Consider the following 16,188-nt stretch of genomic DNA (forward strand, 5'->3'; position numbering starts at 1 on the left):
GAAAATGTAAGTGCCGATGAAGAAGAGACAGAGGAAGACCCCGCCCAGCACCGATGGGTACCATAACAGGCAATTCCGCCTAATACCTGAAGAGAAGAAAAAAGTAATAATAATAATAATGCTTTTTTAAAATAGATTTGTTTTATGAATACATAACATCAGCAAGAGATCGCCAATGTGAAAAAGAGAAGAGTACGAAAGAAGGTGATGACTGCTTTAGAAGCTTTATCTCTGAAGAAAATTAAATTTGATCAGCACAGGAGTAGTTCTTGACCTAGACGTTATGCTAAAGAGGAAAGTTATAAAAAACTTGAACAATACTGCTGATGAAAAAAACTATTGTTTCAAAAGAATTAACAAGGTCCTGCGAGCCAAGTATTCGAAGTATGTTGTGGAAGTAAATAGATGTGCTGCTTCTGCAATAAAACAACAAATTAGAGATAATATAAATAGCATTTTGTCGAAGTGTTTCAGAGTAAGTCAGACTAGATCTTTACTTAGTAATAAAAAAGGGAGTGAAGTGGGGCCCAGAGACATTCGTGTGGGTATAAGTGGCCATACACAGCCCTTAGAATTCATCTACTTACAAGAGTGTAGTCATGACGTCATTCTCGGATGAGACTTTTTGAAAGCTTCTCAGGCAATTATAGATTGTGGTCGCTCGAAGATTATGCTAGACGAGGTGAGATACAGTGGACAGGAAGATGCGCATCCGAGTGTGTGGAGACTGTGTGCTGAATGAAGTGATCAGTCCTGCGAGCATCACTAGGATCTTGTAGTGGAATGTAAGAGAAGCATACCACTGAAGAATAACTAGGTCATCCCAGCCTCGTTTAAAAACGGATTCAGTGAATTGTGGATAGTTAACTGTCGCCGAGAACCGCACGTCCTTCCAAGACGCGTGTGTATAGCAAATGCTGAGCTGTTAATTGCCGAACAGCTGAGCGTCATAGAAACCTCCCATACCGAGTCTGTGGGCGAAATTGGCGCTACCACTACGACTCAAGATCTTCTAGCTCGACTGTCACAAGATCTCACTATAGAACAACAGAAGAAGCTACTTGCCATTCTACAAGAGTCCTCTGAATGCTTCAATCCACAGGTAAAGAGCAAATTTGACAAATCGATGGTGAAGCACCTGATTAGCACTGGAGACCACTAACCAATAAGTCGAGAGAGCATACCGTGTGTCAGCAACGAAGCGTTGAATAATTCGCGACATGGTAGTGAAAATGATGAATGATTCAGCTTTCGTAGAGCTCATGGTCGTCACCAGTGGTTCTCGTCAGGAAGAAGGATGGCAGTTGGCGCGTTTGTGTTGATTACAGGAAGCTTAATAAGATAACTGTAAAGGGCGTTTACCCTCTTCCACGGTTTGACGATACACTAGATTGTCGGAAGGGGGCTAAGTTTTTCTCAACCATGGATATGTACTCGGGATACTGGCAGATCGAAGTATGTGTGGCTGATCGTGAGGAAACTGCATTCATCACCCCTGAGGGCCTGTATGAGTTTAAGGTAATGCCGTTCGGTTTATGTAATGCACCAGCAACTTTTGAACGGATGATGGATAATCTTCTAAGTCACCTGAAGTGGACGATGTGTCTTTGTTATATAGATGACATTATAATGTTCTCAGAGACATTTGATGAACACTTAAAAAGACTGAGGGCCGTTCTGAAGTGACTCCAACAAGCCGGACTGAAACTTAATCCAAGGAAGTGTCTCTTTGGAGCAAAAAAAATCAAAATACTTGGACAGCTTGTGTGAAACGAAGGTGTGCGGCCAAATCCAGAAAAGGTGAGATCAATAACGGAATTTTCTATTCCTAAAAGTATTAGAGATGTGAGAAGCTTCCGCGGATTATGTTCTTATTACTGTCGTTTTATCAAAGACTTTTGTATCAAAGCCAGGCCACTCCAAGAGTTGTTAAAAGCCGATGCTAAATTTATCTCGGGTGGTGCTCAATAAGATTCTTTCGATGTGCTGCGAAAAGCCTGTACTTGGTCTGTATGATGAGAGAGCACTTACAGAACTACACACAGATGCCAGTGGGTATGGGATCGGTGCTGTTCTGGTGCAAATTTCGGATGGAAAAGAGAAGGTTATAGGCTATGCTTCTAGGACACTTACAAAAGCCGAGAGAAACTACTCAATTACAGAAAGATAATGTCTTGCTGTGATCTGGGCCATGTGCAAATTTTGGCAGTATCTCTCTGGAGGCCATTCACAGTTGTTACAGGCCATCATTCACTTTGTTAGTCCGCCCCGAGAGCTGAATGTTCAGCCTGACGTACTGCCGTCCTAAGGGTCCCAGCTGGGTCAGGGATTGTCTCCTCGCAGGGACTGGGTGTTCTGTTGTCTTCATCACCATTTCATCCCCATACGGCGTGCAGGTCACCCACTGTGGCATAGAATGTAATAAGACCTGCACCAAGGTGGCCGGACCTGCCCTGCAAGGGGCCTCCTGGCCAATGACGCCAAACGATCATTTCCATTTTCCATTCACTTTGTTGGTTTGACAGGTCTTAAGGATCCAACAGGACGACTCGCCAGGTGGGCACTACGTCTTCAAGAGTATGACACTACCACAGTGTACAAACATGGAAGAAAACACCAAGATGCCCACTGTCTCTCAAGAAACATTGTGCAAGACCATCAAGACTTTGATGAAGATAGTGACTGTCTCGCCTGCACTCCAGGATCTCTCTGCTGATCAGAAGAAGGACACCAAGATATCTTAAAATATGCTTGCCTTAAACCGGCCAGTAGATATGAAAGGACAATTTAAGGTAGTTAATGGATTACTTTGCAAGAAAAACTTTGATCCGTTTGGAAAGATGTGGCTACCAATGATTCCTAAGGTGTTCTACAGAAATTCCATGACACAGCTGAAACCAGACATTTAGGATTTATTAAGACATACGATAGGATTCGCAAGAGAAATGGTTCAAATGGCTCTGAGCACTATGGGACTTAACATCTTAGGTCATCAGTCCCCTAGAACTTAGAGAACTACTTAAACCTAACTAACCTAAGGACATCACACACATCCATGCCCGAGGCAGGATTCGAACCTGCGACCGTAGCAGTCCCGCGGTTCCGGACTGCAGCGCCTAGAACCACACGGCCACTATGGTCAGCGATTCGCAAGAGATTTTTCTGGCCAGGTTTATCTAGGAGTGTCCATCACTATGTGTCGCACTGTAGAGAGTGTCAGAGGAAATAGGCAGTTCCTCAGAAACCACCTGGCCGACTCATACCAATTCCACCAGCCGGAACGCCTTTCCAGCTTATTGGAATTGACCTCCTGGGACGATTTCCAACGTCTGCTAGTGGCAATAGATGGAATATTGTTCGCATTGATTATCTGACACGCTATGCCATTAAAAAAGCCATGAACACAACCGAAGCATTCGAGGTAGCAAAATTCATCGTGGAAGACATTGAATTAAAACACGGTGCCCTAGGATCGTTAGTTACCAATCGAGGGAAAGTTTTTCAATCGAATCTTTTGACAGAGATAAACCGTTGGTGCAACATTACTCATCACATGATGACTGCCTACCATCCGCAAACTTAAGGGCTTACTGAACGCCGTAATAAGACCCTGGCCGACACGCTATCAATGTTCGTCAATATTGAGCAGAGCAACTGGGATGAGTTGCTAGCTTTCGTGACGTTTGCCTACAACACCGCCAAACAAGACACCACAGGATTTACGACATTTTTCCTGGTGCATGATAGTGAGGCGACTACGACGATGGACTCTGTGTTTCCGTTACATCCTGATGACGTGGACGACGACTACATCGGCCAGGTGTTAACCAGAGCTGTGAAGCTCGGCAGTTAGCTCGACTCTGCACGCTGAAGGCTCAAGAAAACGATCGCCGAAGGTATGATGCGAGGCACCGCCCTGTTGTCTACCAGCCTGGTGACCTCCTCTGGATCTGCACTCCTGTTCGGAAGGTTTGTAACGCCGGAAATGCATATCCTCCTATTTCCATCTATTGTACTATTTTTTTTCCTTGCTTTGTTACCTCAAGATATGACATTTCTGTCTCTTTGTATATTGTAATTGTTTTACTATTTGTATATTTATGCATTTATGTCGATGTATAATTGGTTTGTTTCGTAAATATTATTTGTATTTTTACGCTGGGTCTTGCCTAGGGAAAACTGCTATCGAACGATTACGTCGATAGGTCGTGTGAAGAATCAAAGTGTGTAGGATCTTTGGTAGTGTTAACTCTGCCGCGTGGAGCGCGGGCTGAGGGAAGGGTCTGGCGGGAGTAGCGAGTGGAGCAGGTGTGTTGTGTGACACTCCCGCGAGTTGCCGCGCTTTCGGGGTTTGGCAGCATGTAATTGCGCTCGACTTGCGATGATAGTTTCTGACATGGTGTCGCGGACGGGAAACATTAACTAGCGCACATCAAGAGCCCGTTTCGTCTGGTGACCGTGTCGAGAAGAAGGCGCGCCAACATCCAGCTTCTGCAACAGCGACGGCCGACAATGAGTGACTGTCGCCACCTCCTCGACCGACGGCTTCAAACCTTCAATCAACCGACGAGGAAGACTGGACGCACGTAAAGTTTTAGAACTGTATGGCAGACCTCAGCTTTTCAAACTGTTCCATTTTCGTCATTATAATTATAGCAACTTAGCATGAACGTTTGTTGCTCATTGTCCCAATTGCATTACCAAGCAGAGTCCCTTCCTTTTCCGAAATGAACCCGAGTGTCGTTGAAATTCAAACGCCAGCATCAATTTATTTCACTGCTTTAATTTCAAAGTTCAGTCATAGCTGGCTACAGTATTTAGATTGCACAAGCACAAATTAAGAGTGCGAGTTTTGTTACCGTATTTTAGTTACCTGTGACTGCAGCTCAGCTTGGTACGTACTAAATTTTTCTATTGTTAATTGTTCAGAATCATTTAATTCAAGCTCAAAGTTAAATCTCTTATTTCTAAATTGCGCATATTCAAGTAGCTTTTGAAATGATTGTTGAGGTAGTCCAAGACTAACCGTATTTTACTGAATTTCGATGTGCTTCAGAAAGCAAGCTCACTATTAACTTCAGTCACTAAATTAACTTTCGATTTTCCGGTTTTATTAATTCTTTTGCTAAATTAAGTCAGGGTGTAGCGAAATTTATTACTTCTGACAAACTTTCAGTTTTCACACTACACGTGTCAACCTTCAGTTGCCACACTTCTAGTGCTAATTATATGTGTAATAACCTTTCTTTTTCAGTTACTATAGTAATTGTCCTTAGGACTGGCGACCGTGATTTCCCCCAAATCTCAAATACCTAATTACCGCTAGTTAATTGTTAACGTAACGGCTGCACATTTACTTTCTTTATTAACTTTACCCCTTTTCAAAATTAATTTCCACCAGTTTCATTAGCACATTTCCTTTCATTTAGATGTAACACTTTCCTCCCTCTTTACCGACACGTTAACTTCGGTGACGATTGCTTTTCCAAAACTCCCATTAGGTACACGCGGTTTCATTTTTCACTGTCATTAAGGTCGGTAAGTGAGGGGGAGGTTACACGTGGCGACCTGGTGACAGGACAATCTTCAGATTTGAGGTTGTTCTGGACACGAATTTTGCATTGTGCAAATCTCGTAACAAAGTATTGGTTACGTACAGGCCGTTACGTCAGCGAGAATAAGTAGTGGGAGTAATCCTAATTATATTTGAGATTTGGCATTTATATTGAAAATTATTAAAATGAGTGAAGGCAACAATTGCCAAAATTTGGTAGACTTGGATACGGAACAATCGGTCGAACAGTGGGAAACGCGCACCGCGGTACCCATTGTTCAGGGGCAGGCGGCTAGCATGAAAGACGCGACCACCGAAACGCAACAAAGAGCAGAAATGGAATTCCAAACTTTAGAAAATGTTTCGGAATCGGAAGTGAAAATCAAACCTGAATCCCTTTATGACGAATACGGGGGGACAATTAAAGAGGAAGTCGCTACGGAAGTGGAACCGGTAGTTTCCGGGAATTTAACTGATTTATTGAATGTTTTGATTAACGAAATCAAGAGTCAATCGGCCAAGCTAGACAATCAGAACAAAGCTATTAACGTTGTTAACAACAATGTTGGAGTTGTTAATACAAAAGTTGATAAAATCAAAGAAGATATTGTTGTAATTAATACCGAAATCGGTAATCTTAAACAGGAAATGATAGGCGTTCAGGCGGAAATTGCGAGCATAAATACTCGTTTTGATTCCGAAATTAGCAGAATCGAGAAAAGTGTAGGAGAAGCAGTTGCTCCGATCATCGAGAATAAGGTGACGGAACAAATTCAATTAGTGAAAAAAGAGGATCAACAGAAGGTGGAAACTTTAAAGGCTTTAGTGTCCGAAGTAGACACTAAAGTGAGGGAGCAGGCTAATACCTGCGAAGAGAAAAAGAGGGAAGTGGAAACGCTTGCGACAACCACTTGCCAAGTAATTACGAGAGTGTCGGAATTAGAAAAGAAACTTGACGAAAAACAGAGCTATGTGCCAATCTGTGCACATAGTTCGGAATTGTTGACGAAAGAGGAGCGGTTCGACCCCTTGAAAAAAGGCGGTATACACGCGACGGATTTCATTAAAAATTGTGAAAGAGTTTTACCCAGATCATGGACTAATGAGAGAAAAATTAATGCGGTTATTGATGTGCTGGCTGGTGATGCCAAGCGTTGGGGCTTAAACCTCAACATTACGAACCTGACTTTTGACGAGTTTAAAAATTTGTTTCTGGCTGAATACTGGTCAGAGCAAAAACAGCAAAGTGTTTGGCGCGAATTTGTCGTATCGAGGCCTTTCGATGCGAATTCCCGCGGCTCGATGAAGGAGTTTTGTGAGGGCTGGATCCGCAAGTTGGAATATTTGCGTGATCGCCGCACGGAATCCGAAATAGTCTGGGAACTCTACAAGAAGCTTCCAGATGATACAAAACGCTACGTAGGAAGCAATTATAGGACAGTGAATGATTTCCTGGAAAGAGTTGAGGACGAGGACAATTGGCGCAATAATCGCGACAGTGGTAGAGGCCGTGGTAACAACAACGAGTACCACAGCAACCACAACAATGATAACCATGGGAATAATGCATACCGCAGCAATAACAATAATGGTTCGGACCGTAATAACAATCGGTACAATGCAAATAATAACAGGAATGACAGAAACCAGTATCATACTAACGTGATACGGGCTTCACAGAATAGTAATAACGCCAGAGGGTGTGATCAGCCGCCTCAGCAGCATCCGGGGAGCGTATCTGCTGGGACGAGACAGGGAAACCATTAGCCGCGCCGGTGAGGGGCCGAGCGGGCGTGGAGAAATTTTGGCGGCCCAATAACAAGAGAAAACCCAGGTGTCGCCGTTATGAAAATTCCGTATGGAATAATCAACGGCGGGAGAGTGTGCCAGTGTTAAGTGAAAAGAGTGCGCCCACAAGTAGTAGATCAGCTGTATACACGGCAGTAGAAAATACATTCGCTGTCAGTGAGAACAATTTAAGTAGTGTTCCGGAAATCGATCATAAAGTGGCAGCTGTAATACCCACAGCGGAACTGGAGATTGAGTTTAAGAATGATTCGCAATTGTTGAGAGAAGATCAGATGTCGGATAACACGTCCGTCATCGAGCGAGGGGATGCAGAGAGGGATGAGGTCTGGTTAAGGCAGTTCGGTCGCTTATACGACGAACTAAGAGATTATAGGGGTCTGTATGGGAGAAGTGTTTATGGGGAGCGCGTGCAGGATTTTCCGCGTCTCGTCCCGCAGGAAGATAGTGTTTGTGAAATGATAGAAAGTTCTGGCCCTAATCGGCAGACTTTACTAGAAATAGTTGATGTTAAGGGGGAGCACGAGCAAGATTCGTCGTGTTTCGTCCCGCAGGAGTTAGATGTTGAAGTAGTAACGGAAAGTTCTGGCCCTAACCGGCAGACCTTACCGAAAGTTTCAGTGGTAGAAGTAACCGACCCATCCGACGCAAACCTCCAGTTTAAACATTGCGAGAGTATTAAGGAGAAAGATTGCGAAAATTTTAGTGATAGCCGGACACGATTGGTAGAAAAGCACATAGATTACAACGTGTATGAGGTTAGAGCTGACATTATACGGTCAGACGATAGCAGTGTGGGTTGCGCAGATCTAGCGGAAGTAATTGCAGAAACTACTGGACACATTCCTCCAGGTAGATTGGCGGATGAGATTAATCTGACCAAAGTGGAATCAACGAAGGTGACGATTAATGAATTGATAGCAAAGCAACACTCACTAGTTGACGAGTTACAGGAAAAGGTTTCGGTATTGGAGACGAAGCTACAGGCTAAGTCTCAGGACAAACGTGTTGAAATTAAAACTGTATGTGAACAGAGGCTGAAAAAGCCGCCAGATAAGCCGGATTTAGGGTCAAAGCCGGATGGTTTTTTCTGGAATGACCTGGATATAGACGAGGATTTACTGTGGGAAAATAAAGAAACAGCCGAGGACAAGTGTAGACAGATAGTAGTGTCTGTTAATATGCATGGCCTACAACTAAACGTGTTGATTGACACCGGTGCAGAATTGAGTGCTGTATCTGGGAAAATATTTGAGTTACTGAAAGACAGACCTGGTATCGTAGTTATGCCAGTAACAGGAGTGAAAGTTATCGGTGCTACTGGGAAGGTCAGTAAACCGGTCACAAAACAGATTTTTGTCAACTTCGAGATATGTGGGGCACGATTTGAACAAGAGTTTGTCGTCGTGCCAGACTTGACTACGGAAGTAATTATCGGGTTAGATTGGCTATTAAAGTTCCGTGCAGTGATTAATTGCGAAAGCAAAACTTTGACATGTATGTCACTAGATAAAACAATAGTAGTTAGCTTTGACGAGGCAGCAGACGGTGTGCACAGGCAATATCAGCCTATACACATTGTTAACTGGCCGGATGACATTGACGTAGGAATGAATTTGAACTGCCGTAACGTGAGGAATTTCGGCATTGACAAAAGTAAAAGTTTAGTGGAAGAGATAATCAAATTCCCTCCACGGATTGACATTAGTATTGGTGTGAAAAAAGATCGTTTGCGAGAAGTAATGAAGCTAAAAGCCGATGCTCGCATACGTCGTCATGACGCTAAAACGCGTTTTGCTAAGTTTGCAATCGGAGACTTAGTACTTGTAAAAGCTCATGAGAAATCGAGCGAGATAGACAATGAAATCTCTAAATTTAAGTTTGTTTATAATGGACCATATAAAGTCATTGGTATACCTCACACAAATGCTTATTGCTTAGAGTATCCAAGCTCTGGAAAACGATTAGGTATACGGAATATTGTAGACTTGAAATTGTACCAACCTAGGATCGATTAATACCACACAATGGGTAATTTGTACAGTATGTAAATATAGAGTGTAAGATTTAAGGATGTGCCATGTTACGATGCTTTTGCCTGACCTAGAGGTCATTAAAGAAGTTGTAATTAATAAGTAATTAATTTTGACTAAATGATTTAAGAGTAACTGATTAGTAATCATCTGAAAAATCCAAGCTGCTAGTTTAAGTTTTCAGCTGAGTCACAGTAGATTAAGCAATGTAAATATGATTTTGTAACTAGCTGTCAGATTTCATGAATGTGTGTTTCATTAGTCATTGCCGATGTACTTAGACGCTGTTTTAAGTTTCAGGCTAGTACATGCGTGTCATGATGGACAGTGTTGAGTTATCCGCTGTGATAGTGTTTATGGACTCCTTGAGATTACTCGGGAGTGAGTTTTTCCGAAAGAATTCAGTCAAACGGACGTTCTGGAAACGCCGTTACAAGGGGGAGTGAGATCAAGCGTGCCGCACCGGCGGGCGCAACAATAATGGAAAGACCGAGCCGCTGTCGGCTCTTGTGTCGCTGTCGGCTCTTGTTCCGCTGTCGGCATTCTTTGTACTCGCGAGTATGGAATGTGGAGTTGCTTTTCTTCCCGGACAGCTGATGTGAAAGGATTCTGCTGTCAATATTTATGTTTTATTTTATCTGCTGTATATTATTTTCTTGTTTAGCGTTAATTGGACATGACGAGAATATTAATTATGAAAAGGTTACATAAAATTGTGTATTCTATGTAATTAATTATTAGTTTGCGTATTTTGATATACCTGTTTTTTATGACCATGTACTCTGATCAATTTTGCAAATAGTATTCCATTTTTTATAGTGTTACGAATTTTAATGATTTTGGAATAGCTAAACCATTTTCTATGTTTTCTATGAATTTTGATATGTTGTCAACCTGTTTTATTTTGTGCAAGATGACAGAGTGGAATAAGATTAGGAGTGTCTCCACTCAATTATTATTGTCTAAAAATTGGTTTATGATTAATTAGACGAATGCTAAATTTTTTTGATGTTTTGAGCATATGCATTTCCGCTGTTCCTTTTTTGGGACATTTTCTGAGTCTGTTTACGTTACACGAACATCCTCAGACAATGTGGGGCACGTGTAACGCCGGAAATGCATATCCTCCTATTTCCATCTATTGTACTATTTTTTTTCCTTGCTTTGTTACCTCAAGATATGACATTTCTGTCTCTTTGTATATTGTAATTGTTTTACTATTTGTATATTTATGCATTTATGTCGATGTATAATTGGTTTGTTTCGTAAATATTATTTGTATTTTTACGCTGGGTCTTGCCTAGGGAAAACTGCTATCGAACGATTACGTCGATAGGTCGTGTGAAGAATCAAAGTGTGTAGGATCTTTGGTAGTGTTAACTCTGCCGCGTGGAGCGCGGGCTGAGGGAAGGGTCTGGCGGGAGTAGCGAGTGGAGCAGGTGTGTTGTGTGACACTCCCGCGAGTTGCCGCGCTTTCGGGGTTTGGCAGCATGTAATTGCGCTCGACTTGCGATGATAGTTTCTGACATGGTGTCGCGGACGGGAAACATTAACTAGCGCACATCAAGAGCCCGTTTCGTCTGGTGACCGTGTCGAGAAGAAGGCGCGCCAACATCCAGCTTCTGCAACAGCGACGGCCGACAATGAGTGACTGTCGCCACCTCCTCGACCGACGGCTTCAAACCTTCAATCAACCGACGAGGAAGACTGGACGCACGTAAAGTTTTAGAACTGTATGGCAGACCTCAGCTTTTCAAACTGTTCCATTTTCGTCATTATAATTATAGCAACTTAGCATGAACGTTTGTTGCTCATTGTCCCAATTGCATTACCAAGCAGAGTCCCTTCCTTTTCCGAAATGAACCCGAGTGTCGTTGAAATTCAAACGCCAGCATCAATTTATTTCACTGCTTTAATTTCAAAGTTCAGTCATAGCTGGCTACAGTATTTAGATTGCACAAGCACAAATTAAGAGTGCGAGTTTTGTTACCGTATTTTAGTTACCTGTGACTGCAGCTCAGCTTGGTACGTACTAAATTTTTCTATTGTTAATTGTTCAGAATCATTTAATTCAAGCTCAAAGTTAAATCTCTTATTTCTAAATTGCGCATATTCAAGTAGCTTTTGAAATGATTGTTGAGGTAGTCCAAGACTAACCGTATTTTACTGAATTTCGATGTGCTTCAGAAAGCAAGCTCACTATTAACTTCAGTCACTAAATTAACTTTCGATTTTCCGGTTTTATTAATTCTTTTGCTAAATTAAGTCAGGGTGTAGTGAAATTTATTACTTCTGACAAACTTTCAGTTTTCACACTACACGTGTCAACCTTCAGTTGCCACACTTCTAGTGCTAATTATATGTGTAATAACCTTTCTTTTTCAGTTACTATAGTAATTGTCCTTAGGACTGGCGACCGTGATTTCCCCCAAATCTCAAATACCTAATTACCGCTAGTTAATTGTTAACGTAACGGCTGCACATTTACTTTCTTTATTAACTTTACCCCTTTTCAAAATTAATTTCCACCAGTTTCATTAGCACATTTCCTTTCATTTAGATGTAACCCTTTCCTCCCTCTTTACCGACACGTTAACTTCGGTGACGATTGCTTTTCCAAAACTCCCATTAGGTACACGCGGTTTCATTTTTCACTGTCATTAAGGTCGGTAAGTGAGGGGGAGGTTACAGGTTGGTCTCTCTGTGAAGCTCCTCACGCGCTATTTTGGACCTTATAAGATTGTAAGACAGTTGTATGACGTTACTTATGAATTTGAAGATTTCGACCCCAACACAAGATGATGATACGGTCCACGTCCTTCGAAGGAAGCCCTACAAGCATCCTGCAGCCCAGGGCAAATTCGAAGCTCCTGCGACAGGTGACGAAGAGCGTAGCGGCAAGGGAAGTTCTAAGAAGATCACCGCTAGGGCGAACATCAGTCATCGAGAGTCAGAGTATGCAGGACCGATGACTCGTTCCCGGACTAGGAGGACTTAACACTGAGACGCTGTTCTCTTTAGGAGGGAGCAATGTCGCAGAAACGACTTAGTAGAATAGTTACCCTGTTGTAGAGGTTATGATACTAGACCGTTGCATGGAATGTTGTGAGTTCAAAACTTACATGAATTGTAAAATTTTAATTTCTATATTCGGTGCGAGTACAATCTGGAAGAATCCACAAATGTCAAGAATCCTTGTACTGGAATGTTCTGTAACTGTATATATACCGAATTTGTTCGGGCCGGAGGCAGTTCTCTCCGCGCTCTTGTATGCGCAAATGTTGAATAAACCTTCGTTAAGTGAAGTTAATGTTCGTCATTCATCTGATTACACACTCTTCTACGTGACAATATAATTTTATTAGAAATTGTCCTATTTATATCATAAACAGGATCCACTGGAAAGATATTGTAGCAACACAAAAACTACAGTGAATTATGTACTACTTTTAATGTTAAAATACCAGTGGATACATTTTTGTTTATAAGTTTATATGAAACAAAGAGTTTAACATGTGACGCACAACACAGGATATTATTTTCGAATTTTTAATTTTTTCTTATTTTTTTACGTTTTTTAAAGGTATGAACATTTCTTAATCTTCTATTATGTTCTTCAATTTCATGATAAAAATGGATTTTTTTATATTTTTTATATCAAATTTGTTAAGCAGATCTACTATCTCTTCAACTGTGCAGATTTTTGGTTTTGATTTTTCGTAGTTTTTTTTGAGCCCATTTACAATGACAAAATATTAATGAGAAAAATATATTTGCACACATTTGTACATAGAAATGTAAATAATATATACACAGAAACAAAACGTTTCAGTGTAAATGGTAAATGATTTATTGGTAAATTATGATGATAATCCGATTTTTTTGCCATCATGCAAAAGAGTGAATTTGGCTTTTGCGTTTCTTCCTAAATATCTATAAAATTTTCATTATAAATCAAAAATACAAATTCATATACATCATCACTACAAGTATTTTTAATATACCGTATATTACAGACTATAAGACACACTTTTTTTCAAAAACTTGCATCTAAAATTCAGGAGCGTCTTACACTCAAAATTAATATAAAAATGTCCAGTGTTTGATTTAAATACCCACCAGTCTTAAAAATGGCCATATATTTGATGCCACAGGAAACATCCCCCAGGCTGTGGCTAAGCCATGTCTCCGCAATATCCTTTCTTTCAGGAGTGCTAGTTCTGCAAGGTTCGCAGGAGAGCTTCTGTAAAGTTTGGAAGGTAGGAGACGAGGTACTGGCAGAAGTAAAACTGTGAGTACCGGGCGAGAGTCGTGCTTCGGTAGCTCAGTTGGTAGAGCGCTTGCCCGCGAAAGGCAAAGGTCCCGAGTTCGAGTCTCAGTCGGGCACACAGTTTTAATCTGCCAGGAAGTTTCTATCTATGTCTGCCAACACTGGATTCAACTGGCAGCAACAGTGCACCAATGCAACGAATATGAGCTGTGGGGACTCACAAGCTTGCTAACACTGTCTTCCTCCTGCCGCGCCTTCACAAACCCAGAACACTTTCTCGCCCACGTTGCAGTGTACAGTGCCAGTGAACTTGAATTAAAAGTGATTTGAATGGGAAAAAAGAAGAAAGAATGTATATGGAATTAAATAATGAAATTTAAATTATTTTACCAGACAGTTACTTGAAGCTAATACAAAATTGGGATTAATATTTCTTTGAAGATAGAAATATTAAACTGAGGTGTAAGGGAAGCAAAAAAAAAATATGATTGTAACAAATTTCACTACCTAGAATTTATAGTTTGAAATATTTTTATTTAATTTTCTTGTTAATATATTATAATAATCTTTTAATAATTTATTAAAATTTTTGAAATCTTATCAACATTTTGAAGGAAAAAAGAGATGAAAATTAGGAAATGATTTGAAACTTATATATATAGATTTTATACTTGAAATGACACAATTTTTCTTTGAAATATTTGGAACATATTTAAAAAATATTTGGACAAATTATACAAATGTTCGAAATTGTTGGGATAAATGTTCTAAACATGACGAAAAATCATTTACATTTGTGATTCTAGAAGTACAAAATAATTGTACATTCTGGGTAATTTTTCACAAAAATTGGAAAAAGTAGTGAAATTCCAAGGGAATTCTGAGGAATTTTGTGATTTTTGACGATTTAGGAAAAGTAAGTTAGAACATACATTTACATTCTACTAGTAATCAAACCTTAGTCGCTGTGGTTTAGAACTTCCAGATAGCTCTATCTGTGTGTTTCAAGGCAAACTCAAATCTGTGCAATGCATTTTATACTCAGAATCGATATTAAACAATCACTGTTTTTTGTTTGCTTTGGAAGAAAGGTATCTTTATCTCTCATTAAATAAATTTTTTTGTCTCAGAAATGTTTATAATGTGGATGAAATGCTTAATGACATTTCACTTTTGAAGAATTCAAATAAATAATTAAATGATTCGCATTACAATAATTCTGGTGACTGGAGTTGCTGTGGTGACCCTGTTTCTGTATACAGTATAGCTAAAGTAAGGATGCAAAATATTGAATGTGCTGGCCTACCATATTGCGTTCTTCATGGGTAACACCTACACATTATACCGAACAAGCTGCAAATTTGCTTCCTATAGCTAACTGAGTAGAAAGCCATCTTATAAGTTGATCGACGAAAAATTTCTAGTTAAGTGACTCGGAGCTAGTGTCTTCACTTTGTAAGTAGGCTGTTTAGTTTAGATTTTTATATGGGTAATGCCACGTAGCGCTCTATATGAAAATCACTGGCTGTGCTGTGTGCAGTATGTGGCTAGTTTGCATTGTTGTCTGCCATTGTTGTCATGAACTGCTACAGCTGGATGTGAACAGCGCGTAGCGTTGGGCAGTTGGAGGTGAGCCGCCAGCAGTGGTGGATGTGGGGAGAGAGATGGCGGAGTTTTGATAATTTGTAATACTGGATGTCAATTATGAATATTAAGGTAAATACATTGTTTGTTCTCTATTAATATCTTTCATTTGCTAACTATCCCTATCAGTAGTTAGTGCCTTCAGTAGTTTGAATCTTTTATTTAGCTGGCAGTAGTGGCGCTCGCTGTATTGCAGTAGTTCCAGTAACGAAGATTTTTGTGAGGTAAGTGATTTGTGAAAGGTATAGGTTAAAGTTAGTCAGGGCCATTGTTTTGTAGGGATTATTGAAAGTCAGATTGCGTTGCGCTAAAAACATTGTGTGTCAGGTTAAGCACAGTCGTGTATAAAATGTTATAAGGGGACGTTTCATATGTCGACCCTTAGCCTAGGATACCTCACTGGAATCTTCTGATTTTTTTCTTGTAGTTTGTGTATTTAGTGTAGCTTTTGTTTATTGCTAGTGTGTAATTGTAGAGAGAATCTCCTTTTTAGTTGCAGTCTTTCATTGTTGTACTGTAAAACAGTTGTGGCATGCATGTAGATTTGCACCAAGTATTTCGCAGCTGCAATTAACTAGATATTATTTTCAGTGCTATGTTAATGTGTTCTCTTATTTTTGCTCTTCAAATTGTGTTTTTCTGTGTTATCGTGTGAAATATTGTCACAATAATGGCGTGTGAAAAACGTAACACTCGGCTCCAAAGTAAACTGAGAAACGACAGTGAAGACGAAAGCAATGTGTTAACGCCACTGTGTAATGAGTTAACTAATGTTCAAAGTAGTAATTTGGTAACTGTGCATAGGGAAATGGAGCGGGCGTCAAACAATGGCGTAGACAGTCAAACAGGTAGTGAACAGGGAAGCATTATCGATCGATCGG

Source organism: Schistocerca cancellata, chromosome 4, assembly GCF_023864275.1.
Source record: "Schistocerca cancellata isolate TAMUIC-IGC-003103 chromosome 4, iqSchCanc2.1, whole genome shotgun sequence".
NCBI classification, from domain to species: Eukaryota; Metazoa; Arthropoda; class Insecta; order Orthoptera; family Acrididae; genus Schistocerca; species Schistocerca cancellata.